Source organism: Pleurodeles waltl, chromosome 11 (assembly GCF_031143425.1).
Source record: "Pleurodeles waltl isolate 20211129_DDA chromosome 11, aPleWal1.hap1.20221129, whole genome shotgun sequence".
Classification (NCBI taxonomy): domain Eukaryota; kingdom Metazoa; phylum Chordata; class Amphibia; order Caudata; family Salamandridae; genus Pleurodeles; species Pleurodeles waltl.
In genome coordinates, this window is record NC_090450.1 from 726,073,328 (window position 1) to 726,091,462 (window position 18,135).

Below are 18,135 nucleotides of genomic sequence, written 5' to 3' on the forward strand. Positions count from 1 at the left end.
ATCCAATTAAGGAACTGGACACAAGGGCCCACAATTACTTTGGGGTCTATAAATCCGTTAGAGGACAATTTGATTGAGATTCATGGGCGATTGAAGAAAGTTTCAAAATGGTATTGGGGGATGTTGGATGCCCTGGATAGTGATTTTGGATTGCCTGTTTTCCTTTGAGGGGAAGAGATGCCTTCAGAGCAGGTGCAATTATGGTGGGAATCATCAATGTGAATCGTATTTACACTTTGCATTGGGCCTTCTACTCCCCTGAGAGACTTTCTAAGATGAGAGGAGAGGAAGAGAACTGTGCAAAATGTGGCCTGTGAAGGGCATCCGACATCCATATGTTCCTAGAATGTCCCGTGGGGGGGGGGTTTGTTTCTGGGAAAAAGTATGTAAAACCCTTTTGAGTATTGTCCAGCAACATATTTCTCCTACTCTCTCTCTTTAGTAATCTTTATTACACTAGAGGAGGGCGAAATAAGTAGTAGAGAAATTAGAACAATACTTCTCTATGCAATACTGTAGGAAGGTAGCCTCTTTCTAGCATTGTTACCCCCACTTTCGGCCTGTTTGTGAGTATATGTCAGGGTGGTTTTAATGTCTCACTGGGATCCTGCTAGCCAGGACCCCAGTGCTCATAGTGAAAACCCTAGTTGACAGTTTGTTTTATATGTCTCACTGGGACCCTGCTAGCCAGGACCCCAGTGCTCATAGTTTGTGGCCTGTATGTGTATCCATGTGTAGTGCCTAACTGTGTCCCTAAGGCTCTGCTAACCAGAACCTCAATGCTTATGCTCTCTCTGCCTTTAAAATTGTCACTATAGGCTAGTGACCATTTTCACCAATTCTAATTGGCACACTGGAACACCCTTATAATTCTCTAGTATATGGTACCTAGGTGCCCAGGTTATTGGGGTTCCAGGAGATCCTTAAAGGCTGCAGCATTTCTTTTGCCACCCATAGGGAGCTTAGACAATTCTTAAACAGGACTGCCACTGCAGCCTGAGTGAAATAACGTCCATGTTATTTCACAGCTATTTTACAGTGCACTTAAGTAACTTATAAGTCACCTATATGTCTAACCCTCACTTGCTGAAGGTTAGGTGCAAAGTTACTAAGTGTGAGGGCACCCTGGCACTAGCCAAGGTGCCCCCACATAGTTCTGGGCAATTTCCCCGGACATTGTGAGTGCGGAGACACCATTACACATGTACACTACATATAGGTCAATACCTATGTGTAGCTTCACAATGGTAACTCTGAATATGGCCATGTAACATGTCTAAGATCATGGAATTGTCCCCCATGCCAAATCTGGTATTGGGGTGCCAATCCCATGCATCCCCGGGGCTCCAGCATGGACCCCGGGTACTGCCAAACCAGCTCTCTGGGGTTTTCATTGCAGCTACAGCTGCTGCCAACCCACAGACAGGCTTCTGCCCTCCTGGGGTCTGGGCAGCCCAGTCCCAGGAAGGCAGAACAAAGCATTTCCTCTGAGAGAGGGTGTTACACCCTCTCCCTTTGGAAATAGGTGTTGAGGGCCTGAGAGGAGTTGCCTCTGGAAATGCTTTGAAGGGCACAGATGGTGCCCTCCTTGCATAAACCAGTCTACACTGGTTCAGGGAACCCCCAGCCCTGCTCTGGCGCGAAACTGGACAAAGGAAAGGGGAGTGACCACTCCCCTGTCCATCACCACCCCAGGGGCGGTGCTCAGAGCTCCTCCATTGTGTCCCAGACCTCTGCCATCTTGAATCCGGAGGTGTGAGGGCACAATGGAGGCCTCTGAGTGGCCAGTGCCAGAAGGTGACGTCAGATACCCCTCCTGATAGGTGCTTACCTGACTAGGTGGCCAATCCTCCTCTGAGGGCTATTTAGGGTCTCTCCTGTGGGCATTTCCTCAGATAACGAATGCAAGAGCTCACCAGAGTTCCTTTGCATCTCCCTCTTCGACTTCTGCCAAGGATCGACCGCTGACTGCTCCAAGACGCCTGCAAAACTGCAACAAAGTAGCAAGAAGACTACCAGCGACATTTGTAGTGCCTAATTCTGCCGGCTTTCTCAACTGTTTCCTTGTGGTCCATGATCTGGGGGCTGTCTGCCTTCACCCTGCACTGGAAGCCAAGTAGAAATCGCCCGTGGGTCGACGGAATCTTCCCCCTGCTACCGCAGCCACCAAACGTCTGCTTCACCGGTCCTCTGGGTCCCCTCTCTTTGTGATGAGTGTGGTCCCTGGAACACAGGTGCTGGTCCCAAGTGACCCCAACAGTCCAGTGGTCCATCTGTCCAAATTTGCTGGAGGGAAGTCCTTGCCTCCCCTCGCCAGACAGTAATCCTGTGTACTGCGTGAACTGCAGCTGCTAGGGCTTCTGTGCACTTTTGCAAGGAATCCTTCATGCACAGCACAGTCAGCTCCTCAGCACTCCGTCCTGCATTGCTCAACTCGCTGAGTTGACCACCGGCTTCATGGGACCCTCCTTTTTAGTGCTGAGACAACCGCCGTGCTCAGTTTTCTTGAACCCGTGTTCAAGTACTTCTGCGGGTGCTGCCTCCTTCTGCATTGGATCTCTGTGTTGCTGAGGGCCCCCTCTGTCTCCTCTTCCAAGTGGCGACCTCCTGGTCCTTCCTGGGCCCGGGCAGCACCCAATTTCTTCAACCACAACCTTTGCAGCTAGCAAGGCCTGTTTGCTCTCTTTCTGCATAGAAACAACTCTGCATCCTCCAGCATTCCGTGTGACATCTTCTGTGCAAAGGAGAAGTTCCTGGCATCTTCCGTTGTTGCAGAATCTTCAGCTTCTTCCACCCGGAGGCAGTAATTTTGCACCTTCATCCGCAGCTTAGTGGGCTCCTTTCCCCCCTGGACACTTTCGTGGCTCTTGGACTTGGTCTCCCTCCTTTGCAGGTCCTCAGGTCCAGGAATCCATCTTCAGTGCTTTGCAGTCAGTTGTGGTCTTTGCAGAATCTCCTGTCACGAATTTGATGTATTTCTGGGGAAGTAGGGTCACTTTACTCCTACTTTTCAGGGTCTTGGGGTGGGGTATCTTGGACACCCTTAGTGTTTTCTTACACTTCCAATGACCCTCTACACACTGCACTAGGCCAGGCGTCCCTAAGTGGTTCGCATTCCACTTTCTTAGCATATGGTTTGTGTTGCCCCTAGGCCTATTGCATCCTATTGTATTTTACAGTTTGCACTATTTTTCTAACTGTTTACTTAGCTGATTTTGGTTTGTGTGTATATTTAGTGTATTTTAATTACCTCCTAAGGGAGTATATTCTTTGAGATATTTTTGGCACATTGTCACTAAAATAAAGTACCTTTATTTTTTAGTAGCTCTGAGTATTGTGATTCTTATGATATAGTGCTATATGACATAAGTGGTATAGTAGGAGCTTTGCATGTCTCCTAGTTCAGCCTAAGCTGCTCTGCTATAGCTACCTCTATCAGCCTTAGCTCCTAGAACAATACTAATCTACTAATAAGGTTTAACTGGACCTGGCACAAGGTGTAAGTACCATCAGGTACCCACTATACAGTAGGCCAGTCCAGCCTCCTACAAATACTCCTGGCTAGGAGGGAAATTTATTGGAAATGGATATCTGTGTCTTCTCCTTCTTATATAGACTGGCTTAACGCCTTCATTGCAACATCAAAATTGGATGTGGCAGTGAGTAAATTAAATAAAGAAAAGAAAATCAAAATATGGTCATGCGTCTGGGAATGGAGGTGAACTATAGAACAACATACTATCTAGGCGTACCAATTAGTCTATGTCCTATGATTAGGAACTAGATTACTCTCGTACTATTGACACTGATCAGCGTCAAGGTTTAAATGAGAGAGTGCTGGTCTCCCTGGGGTCAGTTATCTCCATATATGAGAAGCGTTACCAGGGCGATATGGAGTTGATTGAAGGTTAGAGGTGTATGAGAACAAAACAAAAAAAAACACTAGTTGTATCACTTTATATAAACATTTCAGAGGATAAAACATTGACAGTGCTTAAATTGAATTTGGATAAATGCCCACAACCTCATAGGGTACCCACAGAATTTGTAATCATTCTGGCTATCTATGCTCTCAAAAATATTTTTTTTTAATTAAAAGGTGAATTCTATGTCAGGACCTGAGGGTAGGATTATGCTCAACTTTCTATCCTTTAATACTTCCAGCAGTGTTCAACAACAAACTACCTTTCGTATGAAACCACTGGGAAGGAAATAAAGATAAAACAACATATCATCTAATCAGATATCAAAGCCATAGTCCACATAAGCAATTACCCCTCAAGCCACTTCCTCTTTCTTTCCTTCTTCCAGCAGAGATAAGTGCTCTTTCATTAATTCTTTGCATTGTGTATTTAAATTTGTGATAACCTTTATTGTACCCACACGTGTAACTGCGTGAGCGCCTTTGTGATCCGCTCCATTCACAACTGTGATCGGGGACCACGTCCTGCAGTGAGGCTGGCAGCCCGCTAGAGGGCAAGCAATTGGCATGCTCTGCACTTCACTTGGTTACAGGAGCGTGCCTCCGGCTACTACGGAGTGACTGCCTCTCATTCTAGAGCAGTGGTCTCCAAACTTTATAATGCTGCGCCCCCCCCGGTTGAAAAATAAAAAACATTGGGAACCCCGTCAGAATTATTTTATAAAGATGGCAATGTTTAAATATGTCTAGACCAATTTAACATTGCAGTAAAGTGCTGTTACCTTTTTTGAAAATGCAATAACCTGCTTCTGCTTAAAACAAAGGCCTGTTATCTGTATAATGCATCTTTTGGCCAGAGTCTGGGGCCTGCCTGGGACCACTTCAGGCCCCCCTAGGGAGGCCCTACCCCAAGTTTTAAGACCTCTGTTCTAGAGCCTTCCTGGCACCAGCCACCCCGAGCCTCCTGGAAGCTTGAAACCCTGCACCGACAAGGTCAGTATTTAAATCAAGCAAGCATCAGATGCCCGATACGGGTTGGTATAAGCAGGAGAACTGGATTGCGGTCCCTGCACATTCATCAGTTTCACTCGTGCAAGGCACACTAGGCGCTTCAGGGGCTGGGGTCCAGGAGGTAATTACCCAATTGATTTAAAAGGGTGCACAGCCCATTCTCGACCCGCACTCTCTATTTTCAGTGCTCTGCATGTCTAAATTCTATCTGGTCTGGCACGAGTAAAAACGTTTCCTGCAAGGCCTAGATAAGTTGTGGGTCATCCCCTCATATAGATGGGCTTGCTGCATAATCTTGAAACTCCCTGAGGGTTACTCATTTGGAGGTACTTTATCCCTAGCAATCATGCAAACTCAAGAAGATGGGAATATATGGGGAAGGAGACCGTTTCGGTCCTCCCCATAGATGATGATTTCTGCCAGACAATGGATGCCTCCATCCATCAAGCAGTAGCCTCCACCACTGAACCTCTAGAGCGATGCAAATGGCCTACTCCTGGCCTCTTCCACTTAACATATCTCTAGAACTCCTTCACAAAGGTTCCCTGCTGGGGCTCGAACACCAGGGGCAACGACCACCCAAAACGCAAGCTGGAAACTGGGGTGGACCTGACAGCCTTTAACCAGCTCAAAGAGACATTCTTAGAGTACCCTGCTCGGTCAGGCATAGAAACCGCAGTGGATGCCTTAAGCGTCCAGGGACTCGCACTTGCCTCTTTTTCCTCAGCTGATGGGGATGACGAGGATTCCCTTGGGGATTCCGCGGATGAGGCTGGTCCCTCCAGACCCTGGTGACCCACGCCTCTTTCGATGCTTGCCCCCTCAGATTCCCAAGGTGCGGGGGCCCCTTCGATATGCTAGACCCAAAAGAGCTAGTTCACCCCAGATCCACGGAATGGTTCCCCTCGGATAAGGTAGGCAAATGCATCTCCAGCCGGTTAAGGAGACCTCTGTAGAAAGAGGTTTGCACCAAACTGTGGGGGGAATGCACAAGGGCCTCCCTCGCCAGCAAAGTCTCGGCCACCCCAGAAATTGACACCCGTATGGCCAACTTCCTTCACAAATTCATCCCTCTCCCCAAGAAGGGCATAGACAAGTCATAGAAGGCCTGTCAGGATAAACTCCGGCACGTCATAGGTCCAGATACAAAAAGTTTGGAATTGGTGAAGGTTGCTAAAGCCTCAGGCAAAACCTTTTCCCCTGAAGTCAACTGTGAGCTCTGTACGGAACAGCGCTGGTCCCTTCTAATCAAGGTAGACCTGAAATTGGGGTACCTTACCTCTACTGAGGCAGGCGAGCGTGGTAGCTTAGGGAAGCCTGTTCGGGGAACCATTTGTGCTGGAACTCGTCAAGTTTGTTGATACTTTTAACCCACCAAAAAGGAAGTCTTCCACTCACGCCTTTCAAGTGAGGCTGGCCGTGGCAGGGGGTCTTTCTACTACCATGGTCCTCCAAGTGGACAAGGCTTCCATAAAGGCCATGAACAGTCCTGAACAAAAGACTTCTTCCCTACCACAAGGGACCACAAGGCACCAGAGGCCAGGGGACAATTCCAAGGATCTCAGTCCGGTGGGTCTCAAATTTCGTTCATGTATTTTAGTGGGGGGGGGAGTCGTCTGGCTCTTATTTTGCACAACTGGCAGGCCTTTACCTCGGATGCCTGGGTACTCCAAACAGTACAGGGTTTCCAAATACAAACACAGATCTCCAATTCAGCACTTACGCCCTTGTCCTCTAATGTTCTCAGAGGCTCAAAAGTCTCTAATAGATCAAGAGGAGAATGATCTGCTCCACAAGAAAGCTATTGCACTGTCTCTACTCCATCCCCGAGGTTTCCTCAACAACCTCTATGTGGTAGAGAAACGGGATGGTGAACACCGCCCCGTCATCAACCTGCGTGAGTTCAATGGTTGGCTGATCTACTGACATCTCAAGATGGAAGGGATCCACCTTCTCAAGGACCTGTTGCGCCCGGACGATTGGATGGTGCTCTTAGACCTCAAGAACGTGTACTTAGCGGTTCCTATCTTTCCTCTGCATCGATAATTCTTACAATTCCAATGGCACAAATCCATCTGTGAATTCAAAACCCTTCTCTTCGGTCTTTCCTCAGCCAGTTGGTGTTTCACCAAGGTCTTGAAACCAGTGGTCAACTCAAGGGCTTTGCCTAATAATATATTTAGACAACATTCTTCTCATGCACCAGTGCCCAGCCAAGTTAAGGGGTCAGCTGCAACTGACGATCGATCTCTTAGAGAGTCTGGGTTTCCTCATCAACATCAAGAAATCAGCCTTGGTCCCTTCCAGGCAGATCACCTTCCTGGGTTTTGTCATCAACTTATCAGACAGGACTCTCACCTTTGTCTTTCAGGAAGATGGCAAAAATCTGCAGAGAGTTGAAAAAGACTCTCTCCAAGCCCTCGACATCTTTAATTCAGGTGGCAAGGATAGTGGGGCTTCTCTCGTCCTCGATTCAGGCGATTTGTTCAGGGCTGTTACATTACAGGGCCTTTCAGTGGCTCAAGGCCTTCCACCTGTGCAAAGGTCTCCAGTACTTGGAGCAGGATCCTCTGACGGAGGAAGTCAGGAACGAAATGAGATGGTGGTTATCCCACATGAAGTTCTAGAATGGCAGAGCCATTTTCGGTCATGTCTGGATTGTCTTTAGGGATACTACGGTTAGCATTGACCCCAATATTGTCTGAATCCTCCTCCCAAGCTTAGGACCTCTGTGAATCCAAGCCAAGAAAAGTGAACTAACTGGATCTATGCTAACGTAAAAGACCAAATGTTTTCACTGTATTTGTGTCAATTCTAAGACCCTGTAGAGCCTTTGTCACATGTTTTAAAAAGAGGGTAAGGCCATCGAAAGGCATGTCTATGATCTTTGCTTGAACTTCAGGACAGAAGCCAGATGATATTAGCCACATTTGCCTGCTCAAGAGAGCTCCCCCTGCAGGGTGGGCAAAGCCTGCATTTGAGATGCCCATTGCTGCATCAATGATGGCTGCTTCACACTGCTTTCTCCTTGTGCCGGTTAGTGTTTGTCTTCAGCTTGCCTTTTGCTCCCTGGCACTACTTTCTCCTTGCAGTCAGCCCTGTTTTGTGTGTACCTGCTGCTTGGTTTCACCTCCTCACTGCATTCTCCTTCCTCTGAGCCTCATTTTGTGTGTGCCTGCTGCTTCCCTTTCCCTCCTTCTCACTGCTTTCTCCTTGTTCTCAGCCCCAGTTTGTGCGTGCCTGCTGCTTGCTTTTCCCTCCTTCTCACTGCTTTCTCTTTGCTCTCAGCCCCATTTTGTGCATGCCTACTGCTAGCCTTTCCATCCTTCTCACTGCTTCCTGCGTCTTTTCAGTCCCGTTTTGTGTGTTGCCTGTTGCTTGCCTTTTGCCCAGTCTCACTGCTTTCTCTGTGCTTTCAGCCCTATTTTGTGCATGCCCGCTGCTTGCCTTTCCATCCTTCTCAGTGCTTTCTCTGTGATTTCATCCCTGTTTTGTGTGGGCCTGCTGCTTGCCTTTTCTTCCTTCTGACTGCTTTCTCCTTGCTCTCAGCCCCATTGTGTACGTGCCTGCTGCTTGACTTCCCTCCTTATCACTGCTTTTTCATTGCTCTCAACCCAACTTTGTGCTTTCCTGCTGCTTGCCTTTCCCTTCTTCTCATTGTTTCCTCCTTGCTCTCAGCCCCGTTTTGTACGTGCCTGCTTGCCTTTCCCTCCTTCTCATTGCTTTCTCTTTGTTCTCAAACCCGCTTTGTGTGTGCCGGCTTACCTTTTCCTCCCAACTCCATTTTGTGCATGTTTGCTGCTTGCCTTTCGTCCCTTCTCACAGCTTCCTCTGTGCTTTCAGCCCCATTTTGTGCTTGCCTCCTTGTAGGAAAGTACCATCTTGCCTGGCATGTTACCCCCATTTTTCACTGTATATATGTTGTTTTAGTTGTATATGTCACTGGGACCCTGGTAACCCAGGGCTCCAGTGCTCATAAGTGTGCCTGAATGTGTTACCTGTGTAGTGACTAACTGTCTCACTGAGGCTCTGCTAATCAGAACCTCAGTGGTTATGCTCTCTCATTTCTTTCCAAATTGTCACTAACAGGCTAGTGACCATTTTTACCAATTTACATTGGCTTACTGGAACACCCTTATAATTCCCTAGTATATGGTACTGAGGTACCCAGGGTATTGGGGTTCCAGGAGATCCCTATGGGCTGCAGCATTTCTTTTGCCACCCATAGGGAGCTCTGACAATTCTTACACAGGCCTGCCACTGCAGCCTGAGTGAAATAACGTCCACGTTATTTCACAGCCATTTTACACTGCACTTAAGTAACTTATAAGTCACCTATATGTCTAACCTTTACCTGGTAAAGGTTAGGTGCAAAGTTACTTAGTGTGAGGGCACCCTGGCACTAGCCAAGGTGCCCCCACATTGTTCAGAGCCAATTCCCTGAACTTTGTGAGTGCGGGGACACCATTACACGCGTGCACTACATATAGGTCACTACCTATATGTAGCTTCACAATGGTAACTCCGAATATGGCCATGTAACATGTCTATGATCATGGAATTGCCCCCTCTATGCCATCCTGGCATAGTTGGCACAATCCCATGATCCCAGTGGTCTGTAGCACAGACCCTGGTACTGCCAAAACTGCCCTTCCTGGGGTTTCACTGCAGCTGCTGCTGCTGCCAACCCCTCAGACAGGCATCTGCCCTCCTGGGGTCCAGCCAGGCCTGGCCCAGGATGGCAGAACAAAGAACTTCCTCTGAGAGAGGGTGTTACACCCTCTCCCTTTGGAAAATGGTGTGAAGGCAGGGGAGGAGTAGCCTCCCCCAGCCTCTGGAAATGCTTTGTTGGGCACAGATGTGCCCAATTCTGCATAAGCCAGTCTACACCGGTTCAGGGACCCCTTAGCCCCTGCTCTGGCGCGAAACTGGACAAAGGAAAGGGGAGTGACCACTCCCCTGACCTGCACCTCCCCTGGGAGGTGTCCAGAGCTCCTCCAGTGTGCTCCAGACCTCTGCCATCTTGGAAACAGAGGTGCTGCTGGCACACTGGACTGCTCTGAGTGGCCAGTGCCACCAGGTGACGTCAGAGACTCCTTGTGATAGGCTCCTTCAGGTGTTGCTAGCCTATCCTCTCTCCTAGGTAGCCAAACCCTCTTTTCTGGCTATTTAGGGTCTCTGTCTCTGGGGAAACTTTAGATAACGAATGCAAGAGCTCATCCGAGTTCCTCTGCATCTCTCTCTTCACCTTCTGATAAGGAATCGACTGCTGACCGCGCTGGAAGCCTGCAAACCTGCAACATAGTAGCAAAGACGACTACTGCAACTCTGTAACGCTGATCCTGCCGCCTTCTCAACTGTTTTCCTGCTTGTGCATGCTGTGGGGGTAGTCTGCCTCCTCTCTGCACCAGAAGCCCCGAAGAAATCTCCCGTGGGTCGACGGAATCTTCCCCCTGCAACCGCAGGCACCAAAAAGCTGCATTACCGGTCCCTTGGGTCTCCTCTCAGCACGACAAGCGAGGTCCCTCGAATCCAGCAACTCTGTCCAAGTGACCCCCACAGTCCAGTGACTCTTCAGTCCAAGTTTGGTGGAGGTAAGTCCTTGCCTCACCTCGCTGGGCTGCATTGCTGGGAACCGCGACTTTGCAGCTACTCCGGCCCCTGTGCACTTCCGGCGGAAATCCTTTGTGCACAGCCAAGCCTGGGTCCACGGCACTCTAACCTGCATTGCCCGACTTTCTAAGTTGGTCTCCGGCGACGTGGCACTCCTTTGTGCAACTTCGGCGAGCACCGTTTCACGCATCCTTGTAGTGCCTGTTTCTGGCACTTCTCCGGGTGTTACCTGCTTCAGAGAGGGCTCCTTGTCTTGCTCGACGTCCCCTCTCTCTGCTGGTCCAATTTGCGACCTCCTGGTCCCTTCTGGGCCTCAGCAGCGTCCAAAAACGCTAACCGCACGATTTGCAGCTAGCAAGGCTTGTTGGCGTTCTTTCGGCGGGAAAACACTTCTGCACGACTCTCCACGGCGAGAGGGATCCGTCCACCAAAGGGGAAGTCTCTAGCCCTTTTTGTTCCTGCAGAAACCTCAGCTTCTTCTGTCCAGTAGAAGCTTCTTTGCACCCGCAGCTGGCATTTCCTGGGCATTTGCCCATCTCCGACTTGCTTGTGACTTTTGGACTTGGTCCCCTTGTTCCACAGGTACCCTAGATTGGAAATCCACAGTTGTTGCATTGCTGGTTTGTGTCTTTCCTGCATTATTCCTCTAACACGACTTCTTTGTCCTTAGGGGAACTTTAGTGCACTTTGCACTCACTTTTCAGGGTCTTGGAGAGGGTTATTTTTCTAACTCTCACTATTTTCTAATAGTCCCAGCGACCCTCTACAAGGTCACATAGGTTTGGGGTCCATTTGTGGTTCGCATTCCACTTTTGGAGTATATGGTTTGTGTTGCCCCTATCCCTATGTTTCCCCATTGCATCCTATTGTAACTATACATTGTTTGCACTGTTTTCTAAGACTATACTGCATATTTTTGCTATTGTGTATATATATCTTGTGTATATTTCCTATCCTCTCACTGAGGGTACACTCTAAGATACTTTGGCATATTGTCATAAAAATAAAGTACCTTCATTTTTAGTATAACTGTGTATTGTGTTTTCTTATGATATTGTGCATATGAGACTAAGTGGTACTGTAGTAGCTTCACACGTCTCCTAGTTCAGCCTAAGCTGCTCTGCTAAGCTACCATTATCTATCAGCCTAAGCTGCTAGACACCCTATACACTAATCAGGGATAACTGGGCCTGGTGCAAGGTGCAAGTACCCCTTGGTACTCACTACAAGCCAGTCCAGCCTCCTACACTCCTGCATACTTTTTTCTCCTTTTCACTGCTTTCTTTGTGCTTTCAGCCCTGTTTTGTGCGTGCCTGCTGGCTGCCTTCCTTCCTTCTCACTGCTTTCTGGTTGCTCTCAGCCCGTTTTGTGTGTGCTTGCTGCTTGTCTTTCCCTCCTTCTCACTGCTTTCTCCTTGCTCTCAGCCCTGTTTTGTGCATGCCTGCTTCTTGCCTTTCCCTCCTTCTCACTGCTTTCTCCTTGCTCTCAGCTCTGTTTTGTGCAAGCCTGCTTGCCTTTCCCTTCTCTTCGCTGCTTTCTCCTTGCTCTTAGCCCCATTCTGTGCATGTCTGCTGCTTGCCTTTCCCTCCATCTCACTGCTTTCTCCTTGTCATCAGCCCCGTTATGTGTGTGCCTGCTGCTTGCTTGTGCCTCCTCACAGCTTCCTCCGTGCTCTCAGCCCCATTTTGTGCATGTTTACTGCTTGCCTTTCACTTCTTTTCACTTTTCTCCTTTCTGTCAATCCCAGCCCCAATTTGTGTGTACCTCCTCCTTGTTTTGCCTCCTTCTCAATGCATGCTTTCTGCTGTCAGACCCATTTTGTGTGTGGCTGCTGCTTCCCTTTCCCGCCTTCTCTCTGTTTTGTCCTTGCTCTCAGCCCCATTTTGTGTGTGCCTGCCTCTTGCCTTTCCCTCCTTCTCACTGCTTTCTCCTTGCTATCAGCCCCGTTTTGAGTGTGCCTACTGCTTGCCTTTCCCTCCTTCTCACGGCTTTCTCTGTGCTTTCAGCCCCGTTTTGTGCTTGTCTGCTGCTTGCCTTTTGCTCCTTCTCACTGCTTTCTCTGTCCTTTCAGACCCATTTTGTGCTTGCCTGCTGGTTGCCTTTCCCTTCTCTCATTGCTTTCTCCGTGCTTTCAGCCCTGTTTTGTGCTTGCCTGCTGCTTGCCTTTTCTTCCTTCTCACTGCTTTCTCCTTGCTTTCAGCCCCATTGTGTGTGTGCTTGCTGCTTGCCTTTCCCTCTTTTTTATTGCTTTCTCCTTGCTTTCAGCCCCGTTTTGTGCTTGCCTGCTGCTTGCCTTTCACCTCTTCTCGTTGCTTTCTCTGTGCTTTCAGACCCATTTTGTGCTTGTCTGCTGCTTGCTTTTCCCTCCTTCTCACTTCTTTCTCCGTGCTTTCATCCCTGTTTTGTGTTGCCTGCTGCTTGCCTTTTCTTCCTTCTTGCTGCTTTCTCCTTGCTCTCAGCCACACTTTCTGCATCTCTACTGCTTACCTGTCTCTCTATTTCACTGCTTTCTCCTTGTTCTCAACCCCGTTTTGTGTGCCTGTTTCTTGCTTTCGCCTCCTTCTCAGAGCTTTTTCCTTGTTCTCAGCCCTGTTTTGTGCATGCCTGCTGCTTGACTTTCACCCCTTCTTACAGCTTTCTCCTTGCTCTGAGCCCTATGTGTGTGTGTGCTTCCTGCTTGCTTTTGCCTCCTTCTCACTGCATTGTTCCTGCTCTCAGCCCCATTTTGTGCATGGCTGCTGCTTCCCTTTCCCTCCTTCACACTGCTTTCTCATTGCTCTTAGCCCCGTTTTCTGCATGCATTTGCCTGCTTCTCACAGATTTCTCCTTGCTCTCAGCCCTGTTTTGTGCAACCCTGCTGCTTGCCTTTCACTTCTTCTTACTGCTTTCTCCTTGCTCTCAGCCCCACTTTGTATGTGCTTCCTGCTTGCTTTTGCCTCCTTCTCACTGCACTCTTCTTGCTCTCAGCCCCATTTTGTGTGTGGCTGCTGCTTCCTTTTCCCTCCTTCTCACTGCTTGCTCCTTGCTCTCAGTCCTGTTTTGTGAATGACTGCTTGTTGCCTTTCAATTCTTCTCACTACTTTCTCCTTGCTCTCAGCCCTGTTTTGTGTCTGCCTACTGCTTGCGTTTCCCTCTATCTCACTGCTTTCCCCTTGTTCTCAGCCCTGTTTTGTGTGTGCCTACTGGTTGCCTTTCTCTCCTTCTCACTGCTTTCTCCGTGCTTTCAGCCCCGTTTTGTGTGTGCCTGCTGTTTGCTTTTGACTACTTCTCACAGTTTTCTCCTTGCTCTCAGCCCCATTTTATGCGTGCCTGCTGCTTGCCTTTCACTCCTTCTCCTTGCGTTCTCCTTGCTCTCAGACCCATTTTCTATGTGCTTCCTGCTTGCCTTCCCCTCCTTCTCACTGCTTTCTCTGTGCTCTCAGTCACGTTTCGTGCATGCCTGCTGGTTGCCTTTTGCTCCTTCTCACTGCTTTCTCCATGCTTCCAGCCCCGTTTTGTGTGTTGCCTGCTGCTTGCCTTTCACCACTTATCACAGCTTTCTCCTTGCTCTCGGCCCTGTTTTTTGCATGCCCGCTTGCCTTTCCTTCCTTCTCGCTGCTTTCTCCTTGCTCTCAGCCCTGTTTTGTGCATGCCTGCTTGCTTTTCCCTTCTTCACACTGCTTTCTTCTCGCTCTCAGTCCCGTTTTCTGCATGCCTGATGCCTGCCTTTCCTTCCTTCTCACTGCTTTCTCCTTGCTCTCAGCCCCATTTTGTGCGTGTCTGCTGCTAGCATTTCCCTGCTTCTCACTGCTTTCTCATTGCTCTGAGTCCTGTTGGGTGCGTGCCTCAGCTTGCCTTTCCCTCCTTTTCACCTTAGTTTGAGACCCATTTTGTGTGTGCCTGCTGCTTGCCTTTTCCTCCTTCTCACTGCTTTCTCCTTGCTCTCAACCCTGTTTTGTGCGTGCTTGCTGCTTGCCTTTCCCTCCATCTCATAGCTTTCTCTATGTTCTCAGTCCCGTTTTGTGCGTGCCTGCTGCTTGCCTTTCCCTCCTTCTCACTGCTTTCCCCTTACTCTCAGCCCCGTTTTGTGCGTGCCTGCTGCTTGCCTTTTGCTCCTCCTTATTGTTTTCCCCTTACTTTCAGCCCCGTTTTGTGCGTGCCTCCTGCTCACCTTTCCCTCCTTCTCACTACTTTCTCTGAGCTTTCAGCCCCATTTTGTGCTTGCCTTTCCCTCCTTCTCACTGCTTTCTCCGTGCTTTCACCCTGTTTTGTGCATGCCTGCACCCGTTTTGTGTTTGCCTGCTGCTTACCTTTCCCTACTTCTCACTGCTTTCTCCTTGATCTCATCCCCATTTTGTGTGTGACTGCTGCTTGTCTTTTGCTCCTTCTCACTGCTTTCTCATTGCTTTCAGCCTCATTTTGTATGTGCCTGCTGCTTGTTTTTCGCTCATTCTCACTGCTTTCTCCTTGTTCTCAGCCTGTTTCAGTGTTGCGTTTGTGGAAGCACTTGGAGAGGCAGCTTTCACTGATTCTTCCTATAGGAAAGTACTATCTTTCTTGGAATGTTACCCCCATTTTTGCCTGTATGTCAGTATGTCTTTGTCTGTCTCACTGGGATCATGCTGGTCACGACCCCAGTGCTCATAGTTTATGGCCTAATGCGTGTGTCTGTATAGTGCTTAACTGTGTCACTGAGGCGCTGCTAATCAGAACCTCTGTGCTTATGCTCTCTCTGCTTTTAAATTAGTCACTATAGGCTAGTGACTTCATTTACCAATTTCAATTGGCACATTGGACCCCCCCTTATAAGTCCCTAATATATGGTACCTAGGTAGCAGGGCATTGGGGTTCCAGGAGATCCTTATGGGCTGCAGCGTTTATTTTGTCACCCATAAGGAGCTCAGACAAACCCTTTCACAGGACAGCCACTGCAGCCTGCGTGAAATAGTGCACACATTATTTCACAGCCATTTTCACTCCACTTAAGTACCTTATAAGTCACCTATATGTCTAACCTTCATTTAATGAAGGCTAGGTGCAAAGTTACTAAGTGTGAGGGCACCCTTACACTAGCAAAGGTGCCCCCACATAGTTCAGGGCCAATTCCCAAAACTTTGTTAGTGCGGGGACGCCATTACACGTGTGCACTACATATAGGTCAATACCTATACGTAGCTTCACAATGGTAACCCCGAATATGGCCATGTAAGGTGTCTAAGATCATGATTGTACCCCCTTTACAAATCTGGTACTGGGGAGCCAATTCAGTGCATCCTGGGGGCTCCACCATGGCCCCCAGTACTGCCAAACCAGTTCTCTGAGGCTTGCAATGGAGCTACAGCAACTGCCACCTCACAGACAGGGTTTTGCCCTCCTGGGGTCTGAGCAGTGCAGTCCCAGTAAGGAAGAACAAAGCACTTCCTTTGGGAGCAGGATATTACACCCTCTCCCTCTGGAAATAGGTGTTATAGACTGGGAAGGGGTAGCCTCCCCCAGCCTCTGGAAATGCTTTGAAGGGCACAGATGGTGCCCTCTTTGCATAAGCCAGTATACACCGGTTCAGGGACCCTTTGTCCCTGCTCTGGCGCGAAACTGGACAAAGGAAAGGGGAGTGACCACTCCCCTGTCCATCACCACCCTAGGGGTGGTGCCCAGAGCTCCTCCAGTGTGTCCAAGACTTCAGCCATCTTGCTTTGCAAGATGTGGGGACACTCTGGAGGACTCTGAGTGGCCAGTGCCAGCAGGTGACATCAGAGACTCCTCCTTATAGGTCCACACCTGATAAGGTAGCCAATCCCCCTCTCAGGGCTATTTAGGGTCTCTCCTGTGGGTTCTCTTCAAATTCTACTTGCAAGTTTCCAGCAGGAATCCTCTGCAACTACTACTTCATCCTCTGACATCGGGTCAACCGCAGCCTGCTCCAGGAACCACTGTAACAGCAACAAAGTATCCACAAGGGATACTTTTCTTCTGCAACTTCAGCTCCAGCCACCAACTGCAACAGTTTCCACTGTGTGCACGCTCTGAGGACTCCCTGTCTTCACCAGTAGAACCGAAGAAATCTCCCATGGGGTGACGGAGTCACTCCCGTGCTGAAGCAGGCACCTTCTAAATCAACGACTAGTTGTCTTGGACTCCCCTCCTGACGACGAGTGTGCCCCTTGGAACACAGAGAGTGGACCCCATCGACATAGACAGTCCTGAGGTCCTGCTGTCTCAATTTGAAGGAGGTAAGACCCTGCCTTCCCTAAGAACGACAGTAACCCTGTGCACCACATCTTCTTCACCTCCTGCGGCCTCTGTGCACTATTTGCAAAATTTCTTCATGCACAGCCATGCCCAGGTACTCACCACTCTATCCCGTGATGTTCAAATCGCTGAGTTGTTCTCTGGCGGCGTGGGACCTTCCTTTGTAGTGCTGTACCAACCGCATCTTGCACCTCCTTTGTCCCCGTGTCCTGGGACTCCCATGGGTGCTATCTGGTGATCTGAGGGCTCTCTGAAGTGCTGAGAGCCCCCTCTTCCTCCTAACACAGAGCTGAGGCCCCCAGGTCCCTCCTGGGTCCAGATAGCACCTACTTGACGCAAAATGCAACTCTGCCAGAACAAAGGCTTGTTGGAGGAATCCAGCACCAAAATTTACCTGCATCCAACTTCACGATGTGTGACATCCAAAGCATCATGCAGGAACCCACTGACATCTTCCTAGAGTGCATTTCTGCAGTCTTCGTCCAACCGGGGACCCTTCTTTTGCAACCTCTTCTGGGTTGGCAGGGGCTCCTGTCCTTCCTGGAACTTCTTTCAACTTCTGGACTTGGTCTCCTTCCTTTGCAGGTCTTCAGGTCCAGGAGTTCACCATCTGTTGTTTGCAGACTTGGTCGGTTCTTGCAGTAACTCTAAGCACGACTTGAAGTGTGTCCTAAGGAAACTTGCAGTACTTTACTCCTGATTTTCTGGCCTCTGCGGTGGGGTAATTTACTTACCTTTACTGTATTCTTACTCCCCCAGCGATTCTGCACACACTACACTTGTCTACGGGGGAATTTGTGATTCGCATCCCACTTTCTTAGTATATGGTTTGTGTTGCCCCTAGACCTATGTTCTCCCATTGCATTCTATAGCATTTCCTATTGTTTGCACTATCCTATGTCCAATTACTTGCCTTATTTTAGTGTCTAGTGTATAAATTGTGTATATTACTTACCTCCAGCAGGATATTGCCTCTAAGATATTTTTCGTACTGTCACCCAAATAAACTACTTTATTTTTGGTAACACTGAGTATTGTCTTTACTTGTGTATAAGTACTGTGTGACTTTAAGTGGTATTGCAGGAGCTTTGCATGTCTCCTAGTTCAGCCTAAGCTGCTCTGCTATAGCTACCTCTATCAGCCTAAGCTGCTAGAACACTACTACATTTCACTAATAAGGGATAACTGGACCTGGTGTAAGGTTTAAGTACCCAAGGTACCCACTACAAACCAGGCCAGCCTCCTACATTGGTGGTGCAGCGGTGGGAAAAGTACTTGCAATTGCTTTACCAGCTTGCTCCAATACTTAGAGCATACACAGTATATACCTAAAGTAATTTTCTAACTTTCTAAAAAGTTCT